Genomic DNA, 20,321 nt, shown 5'->3' on the forward strand with positions numbered 1-20,321 from the left:
ATTAATAGTGAGATGAGTGATTTATAATGTGTTTTTCATTCAAACTATTTAATCTAATTAATTACTCCGTATGTTTTATATTTTGTTTTAAATATTTTTTTATCTTGATGTATTTTGATTTTTTATCTCTAGTCAACAATATTTATGACTGGGTCTCTAAGTGTTTCATTTTTTTTTTTTAAATATCTGGTTAGGTTTAACTTTTTGCCCCACTAGAGAATATTTCTGGATCCGCCACTGATTAGAGACACATACATAATATATTAATTATATACACATAATATGTTAATTACATACAAATAATATGCAAACTGCAAATACAAAATATTTTAGACCAGGGTCCACAATGTAACGTGTACATCCGTGGTATAATTTGCTCAGTTATTGGGATGTGAGGCAACTTGAAAGCCTTCATCTTCACGAACAACTTTCGGGCTAAGTCCTTGTACTGGTTCATGCCCATTATTAATCTTAAGTCACACTTATCTTTATCATTTTTACCCCGAGGTGAGCAGCTAACTTAAGCCCAATAATAAGAAGCGCTTCATAATCTGCTTCATTCTTTGTTCTGTTGAACTCGAGGTTCAGTGAATAGATCAGAGCTTTGTATATTACTTCCATCATTGTCTTGACCTAGACATTAATTTAAGTTTAGTTTATTTTGCTTAATTACTTTCTAAGTGTTATGTCATTGTGGGCAATATATGCATTAAACTTTATTGAGCAATTGCATAATCTCATAAATACAAGGATATATGTATGGTGATTATATTGTACTAAAATATATTATTGTTGTATGTACATGCATGTTATTTCTTCCTTAGCTTGGTTTTGAAATACTTTGCCAGCATGGTTTTCTTTATAGATTTGTATGACTTTTAAAACTCATCCATGAGGTTTGAATTTATTGAAGCTATAAAATGGCTCTGTATTTTATTTCTCTTGCATGGTAAAATTTTGAGCAAACTTCATTTAACAAAAACCACAAAGATATATGTAGCTTTGTTTTTCTAGCGAATTTTCTTTTAAAAATTCTGAAATATTAATTTTTAAAAGATCTTTTTCATCTACGTATGCATGGCTGGCATATTTTCTTATTATCTGTTTTGCTCTCTATTTTATGCCAATATTTATATCCATTTTGGAGAAGTCATAGTTATTTTGGGGTTGTTTTATCCATAACTGTGGATATTGAACTATATGAGAATTAGTGTGGTAATAATTATTTTGACACAAAATTTTCATATTCAGAATGTATTAAAATACTGACAAATTAAATAGTTTACTAGTTTATCTAGTATGAAAAACAAGTTATTTTGATGAGGATTTGATTATTGAATATCAAACGTAACTGAGTCTGTACGAGTAATAATATAGAGAGTAGATAAAGAGTCCTAGCGAACTACTAGTATAAGAGTCCTAATACTCCCCCTCAAACTCAAGACGGAGCAGCTGCAACATTGAGTTTGTCCCGTAGAAAAGAAAACCGAGTAGACGGAAGAGCCTTGGTGAAAACATCTGCTAGTTGATCCTTCGTAGAAATAAAGTGAACCTGAATCTCCTTCTTGGCAACCTTGTCACGAACGAAATGATAATCAATCTCCACATGCTTCGTTCGGGCATGAAATACCGGGTTCGAGCACAGGTAGGTGGCACCCAAGTTGTCACACCACAGAGTTGGCGCAGAAGCCGGCGGAAAACCAATCTCTTTAAGAAGTGAAACGAGCCACGTAACCTCAGCTGAGACATCACACTACAAGAAAAATGCACATAGACAACGGTTAATAACCGTTGTCGTAGGGGTATAATTTCTGTTGTTGAAGCCGGTGTTGTTGTAAGTCCCGCGCATAGACAACGGTTTTTTAACCGTTGTCTTTTCTAGAAACGACAACGGTTTTTTAACCGTTGTCTATTAAGTGTTGTTGAAACCGGTGTTGTTAAAAGTCACGCACATAGACAACGGTTATTAACCGTTGTCTTTTCTACCAACGACAACGGTTTTTTAACCGTTGTCTATTAAGTGTTGTTGAAACCGGTGTTGTTAAAAGTCACGCACATAGACAACGGTTATTAACCGTTGTCTTTTCTACCAACGACAACGGTTTTTTAACCGTTGTCTATTAAGTGTTGTTGAAACCGGTGTTGTTAAAAGTCACGCACATAGACAACGGTTATTAACCGTTGTCTTTTCTACCAACGACAACGGTTTTTTAACCGTTGTCTATTAAGTGTTGTTGAAACCGGTGTTGTTAAAAGTCACGCACATAGACAACGGTTATTAACCGTTGTCTTTTCTACCAACGACAACGGTTTTTTAACCGTTGTCTATTAAGTGTTGTTGAAACCGGTGTTGTTAAAAGTCACGCACATAGACAACGGTTATTAACTGTTGTCTTTTCTACCAACGACAACGGTTTTTTAACCGTTGTCTATTAAGTGTTGTTGAAACCGGTGTTGTTAAAAGTCATGCACATAGACAACGGTTATTAACTGTTGTCTTTTCTTTAAAAGACAACAGTTATAAACTGTTGTCTATTGTGTGTTGTTGAAATCGCTTTTGTCACACCCATAAACTGTTGTCTTTTGTAGAAAAGTCAACGGTTTCTAATTGTTGTCTGTTGTAAAATAGACAACGGTTTTTAATCGTTTTTCACCTGCTTAAATTATAATCATATAAAAATAATAATTTATCCATTCACCATATGTTGCAAAATGTAGTTACATAATTGTGCACAAGCTAATAAGGTTCAAAATAACAAGTCAAAAGACTTCCATGACCAATTCTAATTATCATCCAAGTCATAATACTACTACACAAAAAAAAATTCCACTAACCAATTCAAGTCCAAATGATCACAACGTTCTAATGACCAAATCATACCTACTCTATATGACTTGATAGAATATCGGCCCATTCAGCACGCACCAGATCAATAACCGCTTTGTCATAATCAACTTGTTGAAACTACATGTAAAAAGTAAGAAAATAAATTAGTATAGATATAAATAATTTGCAATGAAATGCAAAATAAGTTAGGAGTAATTCGGAAAGCTCTCCAATCTGGAAGGTTATAGTACAAAAAAGCTAGACAGGAAACACTAAAATGGCATACTAGAGTGTATTCGAGTAAAATCAATGCATTGGCAATACTTTCCTAATATGAATACAAATGCCCCAATTGACAACTACCATGTGGGATGGATGGCATTTATCAATCTACCAGTCATGCTTTGCCTACTTTCTATTTTTTTCTTCCTCAAGGCCCAAGCAAAATAAAACACATTGCATCCTCTATATAATGCCACTGCAACCAAAAATATCAATACCAAACCACAAGCACACTTTAATTTGTATATAAGGATTTTGGCAGGCAGGATTTTGGCACTTAACACCAAACCACAAAGATTAAGCACACTTTAATTTGTATATATCAATACAGTATGCTTTCCAGTCTTCCAAAAAGGAAAGATAAGAGATGAATTATCATTATTCATCACCAAAAAAGGTAAGACATTAAGAAAATAATTGCTGACCATATAATTTCAATGAACAACAAATCAGAACAGCACACTGATTCACTTATGCACATACAAACAGTTAAGCTCACATGATTCTTCATTTCATGACTATATGCTCATTTTAAATAATCACCTAATGCACTTATATATGCACATACAAACAGATTTTCACTTCAAACAGAATTTTCATGTACATATATACCAGTGCTTGAACAGAATTTTATCATCGAAGTCTGGCATATTCTCAATTAAAGTTTTCATGTACGCCATGACAAAGAAACCGCATTGGTTACTATCCGGTTGACGAGGAGCCTACGAATGTTAAATAATATTTGCATTACAATTTAGCTATATACAAACACTTATATAGTTAAAAATATGAAATTACCTTGACAATTTCCCAAGCAGTTTTACTGCGTCCTTTCTTTCCATTCGTAGAGGACGCATGGACCATTTTAATAGCCCTTCATATATATTGTTGATTATTCAGATTATGTAATAATAAATCGAAAGAATGAAATTTTAAAAAATTTAAAAAAAAAAAAAAAAAAAACCTAGCTTCAACCATTTGTTGAATCAGGTAGAATTGAACCATTTGTGAAAACCATTTTCTATAAGCTTTACCTTTGGCACCAATAACATACTCCACTGGTCCATACTCGTTTTCAATCTGCAGTAAACACAAAGACAATAATAGTTATACAATTAAGCCAATATATAATATAATCCATCTTCTTCCTTAGCTTCAATTCTAACCTGATTCATAATAATAGGTCCACCGTCAGGTTCAAACATTTTCTCCACTTTCATCATGTTCACAATTTTTTCAACAAACCGATGCATACCCACCTTGTTGTAATCACCATAGTTTAGTAAACCAGAATATATAGCAAAATATATATGAACAAATTAATTAAGTAGACAACCTTAAAAGGCTAATTGTCTGTTCTAAACTCAATCCCAGGCACAAATTTTAGCCAAACAGGGAATCCCCTGCACCACAATTCATACAATTAAGCTAGGATCCCACTTTACATGATCATATATAACTAAATGTATATGCATATAAAATAATCTTACCCATAATTCCATTCTCCACAAATATAAGGCCCAATGCGGTGATGAAGATACAGCCCTGCCTGATGTGCCAGTTTGAGAGCATTTATAAAAGCAAACAAGAAGAGAAAAAAGAGATGATTCGCTATAAGGATAATAAAGAATTATTGCTATGATTGGATAAGAGATATCTCTGGACATTAGCTTTTAAGAATCAAAAACCAGATCAGAATATTGGATCAACTTTGTAAAATTTCCAAAATAACCCTTTTTGTTTCCTTTATCTAATTGTTGGACATGCTAGTTTTGTTCACATCATACAAGTTCTCCAAATTATTTCAATAATATTTCATGTTGAACACACAGAATTAACATAATTAGAATGTTATTAGATGCAAGTAGTAAGCTGTGGTTTTTTCTATAAACATCAAAATTCAGAGTGGTTTAGAAAATATAGTGTTTGCATCTCAAAGTACATTTTGCTTCTTACTTTATTTATGAACCTGTATAAATCTTTTTGACAGATTAAATTTTTAATCATATAAATGAGTAAAGCAAATGTTTCTTTTTAATTGACATGAACAAATGCTAAATAGACAGCACTAGTAGTTCTGCTTGAAAAGTGATCTTGTTAAACTTCAGTGCTTATTATATTAAGGTTAAAAGTAAGGTTTAAATGTTTAATTCTAAAAGTATGATGAAGCAAATAACTAGGGATTTTAGCAAAACTAAAAGTTACTACTCGTACAGCCCAGGTTTCATAATTCATATACAGAAAATCAACTCAGTCAAAATCATAGCCAAAATCAAACTAAAGCTATATGCCTAGTAAAATACTAAAACATAGGGTAGACAAAATCATAGCCAAGAACACTCATAGCTTTCACATATGGAAAATTTAACAATACAATAAAGAAATTAGGAATTAGGGTTAAAAAAATTGAGGACTAACCTGGAGGGATGATGCAGCAACGGCGGCGGAGGTTGGAGGCGGCGACGACGGCGGAAGTTGCAGACGACGACGACGGCGGGAGTTGGAGACGGCGACGACGGCAGAGGTTGGAGGCGGCGACGGCACTGTCGGAGGCGAGGGCGGTATCTTCTGGACTTCGACACTGGGAGGCGACGGTGGTTTTGTGTGTTTGCGCTGAAGTGTTTTGGCAAAATTAGTTTTGTTTTGTGTTTTAATTCCTTCTTTGGCGCTTTAGTGTTAATATTCAAATGAAGTCAAAATTTACAAAGAGGGAATTATTTTATTTGAGAGGGAAGAAGATTTTTTACAAATTGTGCAAGTTTTGAAATTCAACATTTAAAGAATAACATATATATCTAATATATATTAAAGTCAAAATTATTTTAACTTTTATTTCTTTTAAAGAATAACATATATATCTAATATAATAAGCAAAATAACGAAAGTTTTATTTTTATTTTATACTAAATCTTCATTTTTTTACAAATTAAATAACTATATTGATGATTTATTATAGGGACCGGATCCACCATAAATCGGGTATATAGGTATATAACATGGGTAAGAAAATAGTAGCTTTATTACTCGGGACGCTAGGTCCAAAATAGTAGTTTTATATAAAATAATGTACTTTTGAAAAATGTACATTAAGTACATAAATAATGTACCCTTAGTATATTAAAAATGTATTTTGTTAGTTATGGTCCACACAATTGTGTGGACCATGGTCCATGCAATAATGATTGAGTACCAGGTATATAGGTACAGAACGGGGGACAAGAAAATATTAGCTTTATAGCTCGTGGTGATAGGTCCAAAATAGTACGTATAAAGCCCGAGGTACAAGCCTAGACTGGCGACCCAAATACAAAGATCACGTCCCATTTCCCTATAATGTAGATTCATAATTTCTATACAGTATATTTCTAATTTAAATACAGTTGTATAGATTAATAATTTCTATACAGTAAATTCATAATTTCTATACTACAGATTCATAATTTCTGTATTGTTGATTCATAATTTCTAAACTGTATAGTTATCAACACTTGGGAATATGAACATCGCAAATTATAAACATAAAGTTCAGTAATTGTGAATATAGATCAGAGTTATTCAATCATTATGAATATGCATTTCAATTCAAAAATTATGAATATATAGTTTGGTAATTATGAACATAGAGCTAATTAAAATCGCGGCAAAAGAAATGGGATATAGCTAACTGTACGGCATCGATCAACTACTCTTTCATATCCATTCTCAACGTGTCCCGGGCATGCTGGGAGGGTCGATTAACAACATATAGCTAACCTTGTTAGTCATTCGCTAGCCGGAAGGGTCGATTACCAACATAGCTAACCTTGTTAGTCATGCGCTAGTCGGAATGGTCGATTACTAACATATATATAGCTAACCTTGTCAGTCATGCGCTAGCCGGAAGTGTCGATTACCAACCCCGGCCCCTATCATACAACCCTTAACCCCTACACATCATCCCGCACCATTATGAACACCACCCCATATTGTTTTTTATACTTGATAATTATTATTATTTTTTTGAATTCATAGATTGGTCGTAATTGTAATATAATTGAAAATAAAACTTTAATAAATTTACTTTGAAATTCTGGTGAATAATTTTATATTTAAATATGAACGAAAATAGAACTATTAAATTAACTTTTGAATTGTATTCTTTCTCTGTTAAATTATAGGTAAAACATAAAGTGTAACACTTTAGTACACAAGAGTTGGTATGGCTTGGTGGATTTAGCTTTGTTTATTATGTTAAAGGTCTTAGGTTCTATCTTTTATGGTGGCATTCTTAACCTATTTTATGCAATCATTGTCTTGGTTCTCAAAGACAACACATAAGCAAACTGGTAATATACTAGATGTTGCACTTAAATACATAAGTGTTAGTGTGGCTTGGTGGGTTTAGCTTAGTTTATTATGTTAGAGATTAGAGATCTTAAGTTCTATTCTTCTTAGGGGGAATTCTTCGACTATTTTCTAAAATTGTGGTTTTGGTTTTCACAAACAACACAGAAGCAACTCAGTTATATACCAGATGTTGCACCTTTAGGCATAAGAGTTTGTGTTGCTTAGTTGGATAGATTGCTTACTTGTTAAGTTTGAGGTCATAAGTTCAATTCTTGTTGTTAACATCCTTGTTTTTATTTTATATACCTGTTAAATAATGATGCGCAAAGACAACGGTTATTTAAAACTGTTGCCTTTGTAGTGTTGTGTATTCAAATACGCTTAAAGACAACATACCAAAGACAACGGTTAAATAAAACCGTTGTCTTAAACAAATAAAGAACGCGCAACGACAACGGTTATATAAAACCGTTGTCGTTTTAGTGTTGTGTATTCGAGTGCGCTTAACGACAACACACCAACGACAACGGTTAAATAAAACTGTTGTCTTTTTAAAAAAAAAGAGCTCACAAAGACAACGGTTTTAAACAACCGTTGTCTTTCTAGTGTTGTGTATTCCAGTGCGCTTAAAGACAACACACCAACAACAACAGTTAAAAAAACCGTTGTCTTATTTAAAAAAAACGCACATAGACAACGGTTTTAAAAAACCGTTGTCGTTGTGGTGTTGTCTTTTCACAAAATGCACAAAGACAACACACTTATAACAACGGTTAAGTAAAAACCGTTGTCTTTGACAAAAGTGTTGCATCAAAGACAACGGTTTTGGACCAAACTGTTGTCTTTTATACAAAAGACAACACTTTTCTTAAAAACTGTTGTCTTTCTAGTGTTGTCTATGTGCATTTTTCTTGTAGTGTCAGCTAGAGCCTTGTATTCAGCTTCAGTAGACGAACGCGCCACCGTGCGCTGCTTTCTGCATGACCAGGAAACCAGATTGGTGCCCACGTAGACCGCAAAGCCACTGGTTGACTTCCTATCATCCGGATTGCCAGCCCAATCCGAGTTAGAAAAAGCATGAACAGCAGTAGACAGAGACCTGCGAATACTGAGTCCAAGACCAAGAGTACCCTTAACATACCGTAACACCCGCTTCATCAGATTCCAATCAGCCGTGGTAGGAGACTGCATGTGCTGACAAAGCCTATTGACTGCATAAGATAAATCAGGGCGAGTCACAGTCAAGTACTGCAGGGCACCCGCAATGCTGCGATAGTGAGTGGGATCGGCATAAGGAGTAGTGTCAGCATCATCAGACCGAACAACTGAAACTGGGGTCAAGACCGGCTTGCAATCCACCACGCCGGCCCGCTTAAGAATGTCCTGGATATAACGCCTCTGAGAGAGGAGAACACCATCCGAGAGCGGCACAGTCTCAATGCCAAGAAAAAAAGACGGGGCCCCCATATCCCGAATCTTGAACTCTGCAGCCAGCTTGGCCACAATTCTTGAGACCCGCTGTGAGTCCGAGCCCATGACCAGAATGTCATCAACATACACCAAAAAATACAACTGCACAGCACCATCAGAATAGATAAATAATGACACGTCAGTTTTAGAAGGAACAAAGCCAACAGAACAAAGAAAATCGTGCAACCGAGTGAACCAAGCACGAGGGGCCTGCTTCAAACCATAAAGAGAGCGATGCAGAAAGCACACATGATCCGGTTTCGTCTTGTCCTCGTAGCCAGGCAGCTGACGCATATACACTGTCTCAGCTAGAGAACCATTCAGAAATGCATTGTGAACATCCAGTTGCCGAATGGACCAACCACGGGAGTAAGCTAAGGAAAGTAAAAGCCGAACCGTGGTGGGCTTGACAACCGGACTGAATGTCTCAAAAAAGTCTTTCCCGGCAACCTGATTACCCTTAGCCACCAGCCGGGCCTTGTGACGGTCAACAGATCCATCCGCATTTCGCTTGACCCGAAATACCCACTTACACCCCACAACATTCATACCCGGAGTGTAAGGAACAAGACGCCATGTATGGTTCTGTAGCAAAGCATTAAACTCCACATCCATGGCCTCACGCCACTCTGGATGGCGCACGGCCTGCGAGTAACACGTGGGCTCAAGATTATCAGCAGCAGTGAACAAAGCAACATGATCCTTAGGGCCCATACTCCGTGTGCCCATCACATGAGACCGCGGCCCAACAACCTTCGCACCACGACCCCGACGCGGCCGACCACGACGGGCAACCTACCCACAATCAGAAACAGTCCGCTCACTAGAATCCGAATCCGGAACCACGGGAGTAGAAACTGGCCGCTCCTCCCTAGCAGCCAAAACCGGCGCAGGAACAGCAACAACGGGGGCAACACCCCACGGAACAGCCCGGGGCTTAGCAACAACCTGCGTAGAAACACCACTAGCAAATGGAAAAACAGCCTCATCGAATCGCACATGGCGACAGATAAAGACTTTATTAGTGACAGTATCTAGATAACGATAGCCATGGAAAGAGTCAGGATAACCCAAGAAAATACACGGAGACGAACGATACTGCAGTTTATTACGATTATATGGACGCAGTAGAGGAAAACAAAGACAACCAAACACCCGCAAAAAGGAATAAGACGGAGGGGAGCGATGCAAACGATAATGGGGAGACTCATTGTCTAAAACCCGAGTAGGCATCTTATTAATCAAATAGAATGCCGTTTCAAACGCAAAATCCCAATATCTAGAGGGAACAGAAGACTGAGCCATTAATGCCAACCCAGTTTCAACTATATGCCTATGGCGACGCTCTACCCGACCATTCTGCTCGTGTGTATACGCACAGGACTGCCTTTGGCGAATACCAAGAGACTCAAACGTAGAGTGGAGCTTTTTGTACTCTCCCCCTAAATCAGATTGAATTGCAATTATTTTGTGAGAGAATGACCACTCAACAAGAGAGCGGAAACGGTCAAAGATAGCATAGATATCGGTTTTGGCACGCATAGGATAGAACCAAACAAAACGTGTAAAATCATCCACAAACAAAACGAAGTAACGAAAACCATTAACAGATGTTATTGGCGCAGGGCCCCAAATATCAGTATACACGAGTTCTAATACACGAGTACTCGAAGTGGCAACACGAGGTAATGGAAAACGGGAAGATTTCCCTAACTGACAAGACGAACAAACATTGGACAATTCACTAGAATTAAATTGACTAACACCAGACAATTGTAAAATTTGACGCAGAACTCGTGTGTGTGGATGACCAAGCCGCTGGTGCCAAGTAGAAGACGAGACACGCGCAGCAACATTAACAGATGGACTACGACAGGAAACAGGCCAAGTATATAGACCTCCCGACGCGCCCCCCTTAAAAAGCACCTCCTTGGTCAAGAGATCCTTCACAAGAAAATACTTAGAATGAAACTCAAAAAAGACACGATTATCCCGAGCAAAACGCTGAACAGAAAGTAAAGACGACGACAAGCCAAGGACATGCAAGACATCATTTAAACGAAAAAGTTTACTAGAAGCGGCTATCGAAGTAGAACCAACACTAAGTATAGTCATACCTGTACCATTGCCAACCCGGAGAGTGTCAGAACCATCATAGCCAGCAGCGGAAGTCAACACCGAGGAGTCAGGTGTCGCATGGTTCGTGGCACCCGTGTCAGGAAACCACTGATGAGAATCAACCGAGCCACCCATATCTCCGGAATAAGCCATGTGAACCTGAGGACCGGGTGTCTCAGAATACCTGCGATAGCAATTCAACGCAGAATGCCCCTGTTTATCACAAATCTGACACCGCACATCGGACCGACCCCGGCCCCGGCCTCCTCGGCCTCGGCCACCACCGCGACCCGAGCCTCCACTGCCCGAGCCACCACTGCCCGAGCCACCACGACTCTGTTCGCCATGCACGCGACCGCAACCACGGCCGCGGTTCACGGCCAAAACTGCCGGCGATCCAACTCCACCACCGCCAGCCGCACAAATCCATTCCTGAGAGGTAAGATAGTCCGAAAGCTCGGACAACGTCACCGGAGAGCCACGCGTCAAGGGTGCAACGAGTGGACGAAGCTCCGGCCGCAACTCGCGAAAAACATAAATATTTTGATCATCAAGCGTGATCGGACGTCCAGCAAGCGCCAAGTCCTCGACAAGCATCCGCGCTCGGCCAAGATAATCCGAGACAGAAGACTCCCCCTGAGTTAGCGCCTGCAACTCGCCAAGAAGCCGCAAGGCACGGGACCTAGTCGCCGATCCGAGCTCCTGCTCGATGGCTAACCACAAGGCACGGGAAGTGGATCGACCAACGGCCATATGCATCATCTCATCAGACAGCGACGAAATCAAAAGAGACAAGATAGCCTTGTCCTGCCGGCGCCACTGTTCCGACGCCGAACCCGACGCCGCTGCAGCGCTGCTCTCCGCCGTGGACTCCACCAGTGCTGCACCGGTCGGACAAGCGTGCGTACCATCCACATAACCAAGGAGACCCTGCCCCTCCAAGAACGGAAGCATTTGAGTCCTCCAAAAAAGATAATTGTGAACGGTAAGCTTAAGCGAGACAAAGTGATGTGCCGAAGACAAACTCGGAGCCGGGTGGCGATGAACGGGAGCAACCTCGGACACAGTCCGTTCAGAAGAATCGCGAACAGAACCGTCATTATTATCTCCCAAGGCTGCCATGGAATAAACCTGGAAACTGATGCCAGATGAGGATTTGATTATTGAATATCAAACGTAACTGAGTCTGTACAAGTAATAATATAGAGAGTAGATAAAGAGTCCTAACGAACTACTAGTATAAGAGTCCTAATAATTTTAAAAATAAATTTTATTTAAATCATGGATTATGGTTTAATTAAATTGGTTTGCTTCTTCAACTTAAAAGAAATATGAAGAACAAGTGAATTTAAAATTGAAATGGTTTCTTTTCAAAGTGAATGGAACATGTATATTTGTATAAGACTATTCTCCAAAGTGGATGATATTCTTAAATGAGGAGGTATGATATTCGAGTTAAAGGAATAACCTATTTGATTAATTTTTCAATGTTGTAGAATTTGCATGAGTAGAAATATTTGCTGCCAAGGAACTTGTTAAGTGAGCTTTAATTTGATATTTTTTTTTTTTGAAACAGAGCTTTAATTTGATATAATTAATCAAATATTTCTCATTTTGCAAGTTCATTATATTGATAGAATATTTAAAATCTATTATGTTATGTTGTAAACTTTTTTTTTTTTTTTTTTTTTTTTGAGTATCACTGGCTCTATTACATTGTAGTATCTGTTCATATACTTTCTCAACCTACTGAAACACAAAAAACCAATAACGCCTTCACTGAGGCTCGAAACTCACAATCTTCCAAATGGAAGTCCAACCCGGATACCATTAGACAACATAGTCCTAGTTGTAAACTAGTTATTCAAATACATAACTTTAATTAAAAGGACTTGCTATGCGTGTTATGCAATAGAATTGTGATTATTATTTAGTCGATGCGGGGTAGGAAATTAAAGGGATATAACTCAGCGATAATAATACAAAGATGGAGTCCTAGTTTAAGGATTATCCATGGTTGTTAAGTTCAAAATAATCAAATGTATATGCAAATTAAAGCTTGATTATTAAATTGCAAGTAAATTAGGAAATATCAATTCACATCTAATAAAGAAATGTTAGACCTTGAATTCAATGAAGACAAGTACTTCATTTTGTGATTTCTTGAAGCACTTCATTTTGTGATTTTCTAATAATTAAAACTTGTATACCAATGTTCTAAAAAAAAAAAAAAAAACTTGTATACCAATAGTGATGGAAATAAGCTACGCCGGGCTGAGCTTAGAAAAATTAGGCATGAGCCTACTATGAGAACTTAAGGCTTGTGCCTAGGCTTAAGGGCAAATTATGCTATGGAATCGTGCCCACCTTGTTACAAAACTGTCATAATTGAGATTATAAAATTCAAAAATTAAGAACATATAGTTTTATAATTTTATAATTATGAACATATAGTTCTATAATTATGAACATAGAGTTATATAATTATGAACATAAAGTTCTGTAATTATGAACATAGAGTTATATAATTATGAATATAGAGTTCTGTAATTGTGAATATAGAGTTCAATAATTGTGAATATGAAGTTCAAATATTATGAACATAGAGTTCTGTAATTATGAACATAGAGTTCAATAATTATAAATATAGAACCGTGTCCACCTTGCAAGGTGGACACAGTTCCACGGCATAACAATTGAGCCTTGAGCTAGTATGTAGGCTTTATTTAGCCTCAGCCTATAATAGGTCTTGTCTAGTTTAAAGCCTTTTTAAAGGCCTATTTAATATGTACGTTATGTCATTAAAGAGAAACTCTGTTGTAGATTTTAAATAGGTTTGAGTCTATTTAAGATATACATTTTATATAGACTACATACCTGTTAAAAATATTAAACATAATATAACATCAATAGACAAACAGATACAATCGCAAGCCACAATAAGTTTGTAGGTAGTGATACCAATAAGCGCCCTGAACCTTATTGATTTTTTTTTTTAAAGAGTAAAATCTAAGATAAGAACTCAACATCAATCATCGGTCAATCAAATGTCTGACTAAACATGGCCTCCACTTAGACCTGGCAATTCGTGTATACGGGTTCGTTAACGGGTCGACACGATAACGACACGGACACGATAAGGCTAAACACGGACACGACACGTTAAGGTTAACGGGTTCAAATTTTTAACACGAACACGATTTGTGAACGGGTTAAACGGGTTGACACGATAGACACGTTTTGTTAACAGGTTTCGGGTCGTGTCGACACGATATGACACGAAATTCGTTTAAACCCGCTAAAACTATTAATATATTTTTTAAAAAAACTAAAATTTAAATTTAAGTTATATAAAAAAGAAATAAAACCTACAATTCAATCCATCAAACAAACTAAACAAAATATTCAATTTATAACATTCATAAAATGATAAAATAACATACAAAAATCATAATTAAAGAAGTCCATGCTAGTTTTTAGAATAAAATTGAACACAATAAAAATTCAAATTTCATATTGTTGAACATCAATAATTGGTATATGATCTTGGCCTAATGTAGTAAATTCATCATTAGTCATGTTCATGATATCTTTTGTAATCACATTCATGAAAATGGTTTTTAGCGGGTTATAAACAGGTTTGTGTAAACTGGTTCGTGTAAACGGGTTGACACGATAATATTAACGGGTTAAACGGGTTCTTAATAGGTTTAACGGGTTGACCCGTTAAGACACGAAACATAACGGGTTCTTAACGGGTCAACCCGTTAACGACCCGGGACATGTTAAGGCTAAACACTAACCCGTTATTTTCGTGTCCGGTTTCGTGTCGTGTTAACGGGTCGTGTCCATAATTGCCAAGTCTAGGCTCCACTACGTACTGCTATTATGCAATATGCAATAATGAGTTTGCTACTCTGCTTGGAGGGTGAAATATATAATAATCTTTTATATATATATATATATATATATATATATTAATTAGTGGTAGCCATGGGCCGGTTTAAGACCGAACTAGTCCTGAATCGCCCTGAAAAAAGTTGGGACTGGGCTTCATCAGGCCTAGCCCGAACTGGGACCAGCTAGTAAAGGGTCGATTCAGGTCCTATTAAAAAAAAAAGCCCGGCCAGCTCGAAACGATAAATTATGGTCCACACAATATTATGTGGACCATAACAAACAGTACATTTTTAATATACTAAATGTACATTATTTTTGTACTGAATGTACATTATACAATAAAATATACACTCAGTATAAAAATAATGTACGTTATATATGTACACCCCCTGAATATAATGTACATTATTTTTGTATTAAATGTACATTATTTTGTACTGAATGTACATTATTTTACAATATACAAAATATGGTCCACACAACTTGTGTGGATCATGGTCCACACAATAATGATTGACTCAAAACCAGTCAAGGACCGAGTCCAAGCACGGATTAGGCCCGGAGCTAGGCCCGAACTTTGACACGGATGTGCTTGAATTAATAAATAAATTGTTTTTTTTTAAATAATGCTTCTTTCAATACTAGAACTCTTAATTAGTCTTTTGAAAAGTAATTAATGCAAAACCATGATTAAAAGAATTAACCTATATGTAAGCATGAAAGATGGCATCTTTAAAGTTTGAGTTTTACTTGATACGTGGTTATGAATAGATACAAACACATAGCCAAGTGTCAAGGGCTTTAAGTTGTTGTGACTTAAAACTTATGTGTATTACATCTTTATACTAATTGCTTGATTCAAAGGCATGTCTATCATTGCAATTCGATTTAATATAAAATATATAACACTATACTAAGTGAAAGTCCAATTTTTTAGACACTCCCAGTTATGCATGGGTTTTAGAATTTTTATTTTGTGGCAACGTTAATTGTTTATTATATAAGTGAAAGAGGACGGTTGAGAATTTATATAATAATGGTTGATTAATGATATAAAAATATTATCATAAAAACTTAAATAATATTTTGGGTGTTGTGGTATAAATATTATTTTAAGTTTAATAGGAATATATAGTATTTAATCTTGAGAATTGAAAAAATTATTCAATAATACAATCTACGCCTACACTAAAGTTCAAATCCTATACCTCTCACATAGAAGAGTAATCGGATATCAATGGACCACAAGGTCTAGTATAACTATATATGTTTATTTTATTTGATTCGGAAATATACACATCCATTATATTCATGGAGATGAGTATTGACAAATGTAATGTTAAGTTCATCACTACCATATTAAAATTAATAAATAAATAAATAAATAAAACCTATATATCCCACTCCGATCCCCTAGGACTGTCTACGGACCTTGCTAAGGATAGTGACGATTCATGATTGACAGAAGCCAATGATGCCATGCGAAAATGCATTCATGGACCAACATGGAGTAATATAATTGATGGAATGTAAGATTTGGGCCACCATTTTGTAGACCATTTTGTAGACCACAACTGTTACGTACTCAGCTATGACACATTACAGCAATTAATATAATTCAAGCTAGCCAGGGACTGCCCCCTCGTCGTTACGTGTGGGCTGTGATTGAACACGAAAATTATATCGTGCACCGCGGTGCATAATTGATATGAACCGCGCATCAAAACGACATCGTTTTGTTTAATGAAAATAAACGGCATCTGTTTCTCGCCGTTCCGCACCCTTCCGCAAAAAGTAACTCTGTTATTCAGTTTCATTTTGTATACACTACAGTTTCAGTTCAACACAACTACAGTTTCATTTCGATATAACTACAGTTTCATTCGATATTTATAGACTCAAATATGTGAAAATGTTATTTAATTTTATTTTATATACACTATAGTTTTATTAAAACACAACTACATGATCATTTTGATATAATTACAACTTCATTGTACAATATACACTCAAATATGTGAAATGTTATTCAGTTTCATTTTATAGACACTGCAAAGGCAAACAAACCACAAAGGAGGCACGCAGGCCCAAAAAACTAATAAATGGCACGCAGGCCACCAAATAAAGCACACAGGCCACATATAGGCCAGCCAATATCATCAGTCCACCCAAGCAGCACCAATATCGTAGTAACCAGAACCGTAACGGAATTAGCTACTATGGGCCAGCAGCAAGCCTGGACAAACCGCCAACGAATTTGATAAACCCCTACCCGGCCACCGTTCAGCCCGGGCTAGGATGCAATTTCTTACCGCTTGCACTAACGTTGAGGTGTGGTCTATTTAAAGAAACCCACAATGGCAAAACCAAACAAGCTTAAGACCAGCAATACCTCAGAAGCCAAGGAAATTAAGACCTGCAAAATGAAAACGTGACAAAACAAGCAACGCCACATTTCTTAAACCAATACAGCTCATAATCATGTTTCAATGGCAGTGTATAAGGAAATAACATGCAGACACGAACAATAAGGCAACCCCCATCATATATGACCCGCCCCACCTGGAGCCCAGAAGGGACTTGGCTACTATTGGCCAGCAGCAAGCCTGACTAGGTCAACGGATTTGATAAATCTTGCATGGCCACCGTTCAGCCCAGACTAGGGTGCATCTTCTACCTCTGACACCTGTGTTGTTGAGGCTAGTCCTGACAAACGTCAAGCCATCATTGCTTCCAAGCAGAGTACTTTTCCTTCTCTCTCTTCTATTCTTTTGTTTTCTTTCATTTTCCTTTTTCTTTTCTCCCATCTTTTGTAATTCTTTAATTTTCTTTTTCTTCTTTATTTTTTCCTTTTTCTTTCCTTTTCATTTTTCTCAATATTTTCTTCCCACCCCCCCCCCCCTTTTTTTTTTTTCAATTCTGATTCATATTTCAAAAAAATATAATACACCAAGAAAACCAGAGCCTCAGTTCAAGGTGGGTCATAATCCTAAAAAAACACCTAGGGGACATCATCATGAACAAGAAAAGCACACGCACCCTTGACGGTAAGTCAAACAAATTAAGAAAAATAAACGCCACATCCTTATCCCCAACCCAATCTGCCAATGCAGCCACAGGGAGATTACCCTGCGGCAAACACTGAAGAACAGAAACAAATGCACAGGAGCAAAGAAACCGGAGCTGTGACACTTCAGAGTCAAAAACCCATGGACTAGGAGTGGAGGGGTCAACATAGCCCTTAAGCTCAGGCAATACAGACTTTAGGACCAGGGACATAAAACCCTCGACTAAACACCATTCAAGACAGCGGTGCATAACATGAAAAAAATCCCAAAACCCGTCGACTGCCGAAATGGCCAGGCCGTAGCAGAATCCACCCCCCCCCCCCTCCGATTACGTACCAAGGCAGCAGTCCCACCCACCGACTCCGAGTATAAGATATTGAGCTTTATAGAGCCATCCGGAGGGGGATCCCATCTAATAGCACGAACCACACATTGCGGGGCAGTGGAATCTATATAGGACAGAATGACACACCAGTTTGGTGGTAGAATGTGTTCCCGCGGCCAACGCCTAAAGAGACACTCTGCCACCCCTTTGGCAACGTCATACACCACTCGAGGCACACTCAGTGGTCCTCTTCCATGCAAGCATGCGTTCCTGTGTTTCCATAACTCCCAAATGATGAGATAAGGCAACCTGCAAATAACAAAAGCAACAAGACGATTATGTGAAACCACCCGCTTCCACCCAGTCAACAGCGTCCGTAGACCCCGATGACTGAATCTCAAGCCGACTGATTCCATAAAAAACCCCATACAGCCTTGGCAGTGTCCCCCGCATAAAAGACGTGATCAATGGTCTCCCTAGCAGGGTTACTGCAGCACCAACATTTGGAAACAATAAGGTGCCCAAATCTAGCTATGGCATCATCAGTGGGCAAACGGCCCCATAATACATGCCAAACGAGAAAGGACACCTTAAAGGGAAGGTGCTTATGCCAACATGCCCTTAAAAGAGGATCAGAATTCACTGGTTCAAGTCTTAATGATGATTTTGCAGAAGAGAAAGAAAATAAACCGTCCGTAGCTACCAACCAAATAGGAATGTCAGTCACTCTTTGACCCAACCGGGACATGTCAGCCTCCAACCCAGCCGGCAGAAGGTCATCATAGGCCAACATGTCCAATTCCCCGTCCTGGATGAAGTCAGACAGCAAATCACCAGAGTACTCAACCCCCGGGAAGGGGTAAAGGCGCCCTATCGGGCCAAGTCCAGACCAGTTATCCCACCAAAGGTTAACATCGCCGTGAGTCAAACGTCATCCCAAGACTGCCTCCACCTCATTCCTGACGCTGAGCATCCGCTTCCAAGTGTGTGAGTCGAAACTTCGCACTAATTTCGCCACCGGGTGAACTCGACGGGTACTTAGCAGTCATGAAACTTCCCCACAGTGAATACTGTAACACCCCGTGTTACGATCCCTAAAACCAATTAATCATTTAATCAATTACCCAAAAGAAATAATTAAATCACAATAATTAATTAGGAAAGGCCCACCATAGTCCACGGGCCCTTATCCCCAAAACCAATTCTTAGTCCCAAAAGGAATAGCATTAGCAAGCCTATAATATTAGTTCCTAATTAGGACTCCTAATTATATAAATAGGGGACTTAAGAGGCACCTAGAACCCCCCCCCCCCCCACCACAATAACGTCTCACCACCCAAAGAGCTCCAAGAATTCCCTTAGAAGAAATCAAGAAAGCAAGAAAGCTTAAAGAACGACCCTTCATAGCCAAGGAATTAATTAAGGCTAAGAGGTAACCCATGTCTCAACAAAACCTATTTTCATAGCTATGATTCCCCTCTTAGGATTTCCCATAATATTGTGTATTGATGATTAGTGATATTATTATTGATGATTGGTGGGATGATTTCCATGGGTGATCTTGATGATGAAAGGTTCTTGATAATTATGGTGTTCTTGATGATTATATGACGTTTTTGATAATTACATGGTGTTCTTGATGTTCTCAATGATTATACGAGGTTCTTGATAGTTATATGATATTCCTACCGAATCTTGATTTTGGAAGATGAATTGTGTTCTTGTTGATTTAAAAATAATTAGAACCCTAGGTTATATCGTGGAATTCGTATGGTATTATTCTTGGTATATTGGGTGGGATTTCGCATGATTGGGTGTTTATTATGTTTATAAAGCATGATAAGTTATGTGCCGTTTGTTTCTTGATTTTGATCCGTTAATTGTCTACGTGTGTTATCAATTGCGTTTGAAAGTGTCTAAGCATGGTTTCGGGTTCCACAAAGGTTCCCGGGGCGTTTTTGGTGAAAAGAGTCAGTGGGGGGTAGGGGACCCGCCACCTACCCGC

The 20,321-nt window shown here is 37.7% G+C and overlaps 1 long non-coding RNA gene across 1 annotated transcript; it reads right to left on the reverse strand.

Annotated features, from left to right (window-relative positions):
• Positions 1–3,738: 3,738 nt before the first annotated feature.
• LOC109168607 lies at positions 3,739–4,661 on the reverse strand. The gene is made up of 6 exons (XR_002052111.1): positions 4,600–4,661; positions 4,446–4,512; positions 4,276–4,368; positions 4,144–4,189; positions 3,908–3,983; positions 3,739–3,831 (listed from the first exon to the last, which is right to left on the reverse strand). It is a non-coding gene; the product is annotated as an uncharacterized LOC109168607 (long non-coding RNA).
• Positions 4,662–20,321: the final 15,660 nt, after the last annotated feature.

Source organism: Ipomoea nil, unplaced genomic scaffold, assembly GCF_001879475.1.
Source record: "Ipomoea nil cultivar Tokyo-kokei standard unplaced genomic scaffold, Asagao_1.1 scaffold3210, whole genome shotgun sequence".
Lineage (NCBI taxonomy): Eukaryota > Viridiplantae > Streptophyta > Magnoliopsida > Solanales > Convolvulaceae > Ipomoea > Ipomoea nil.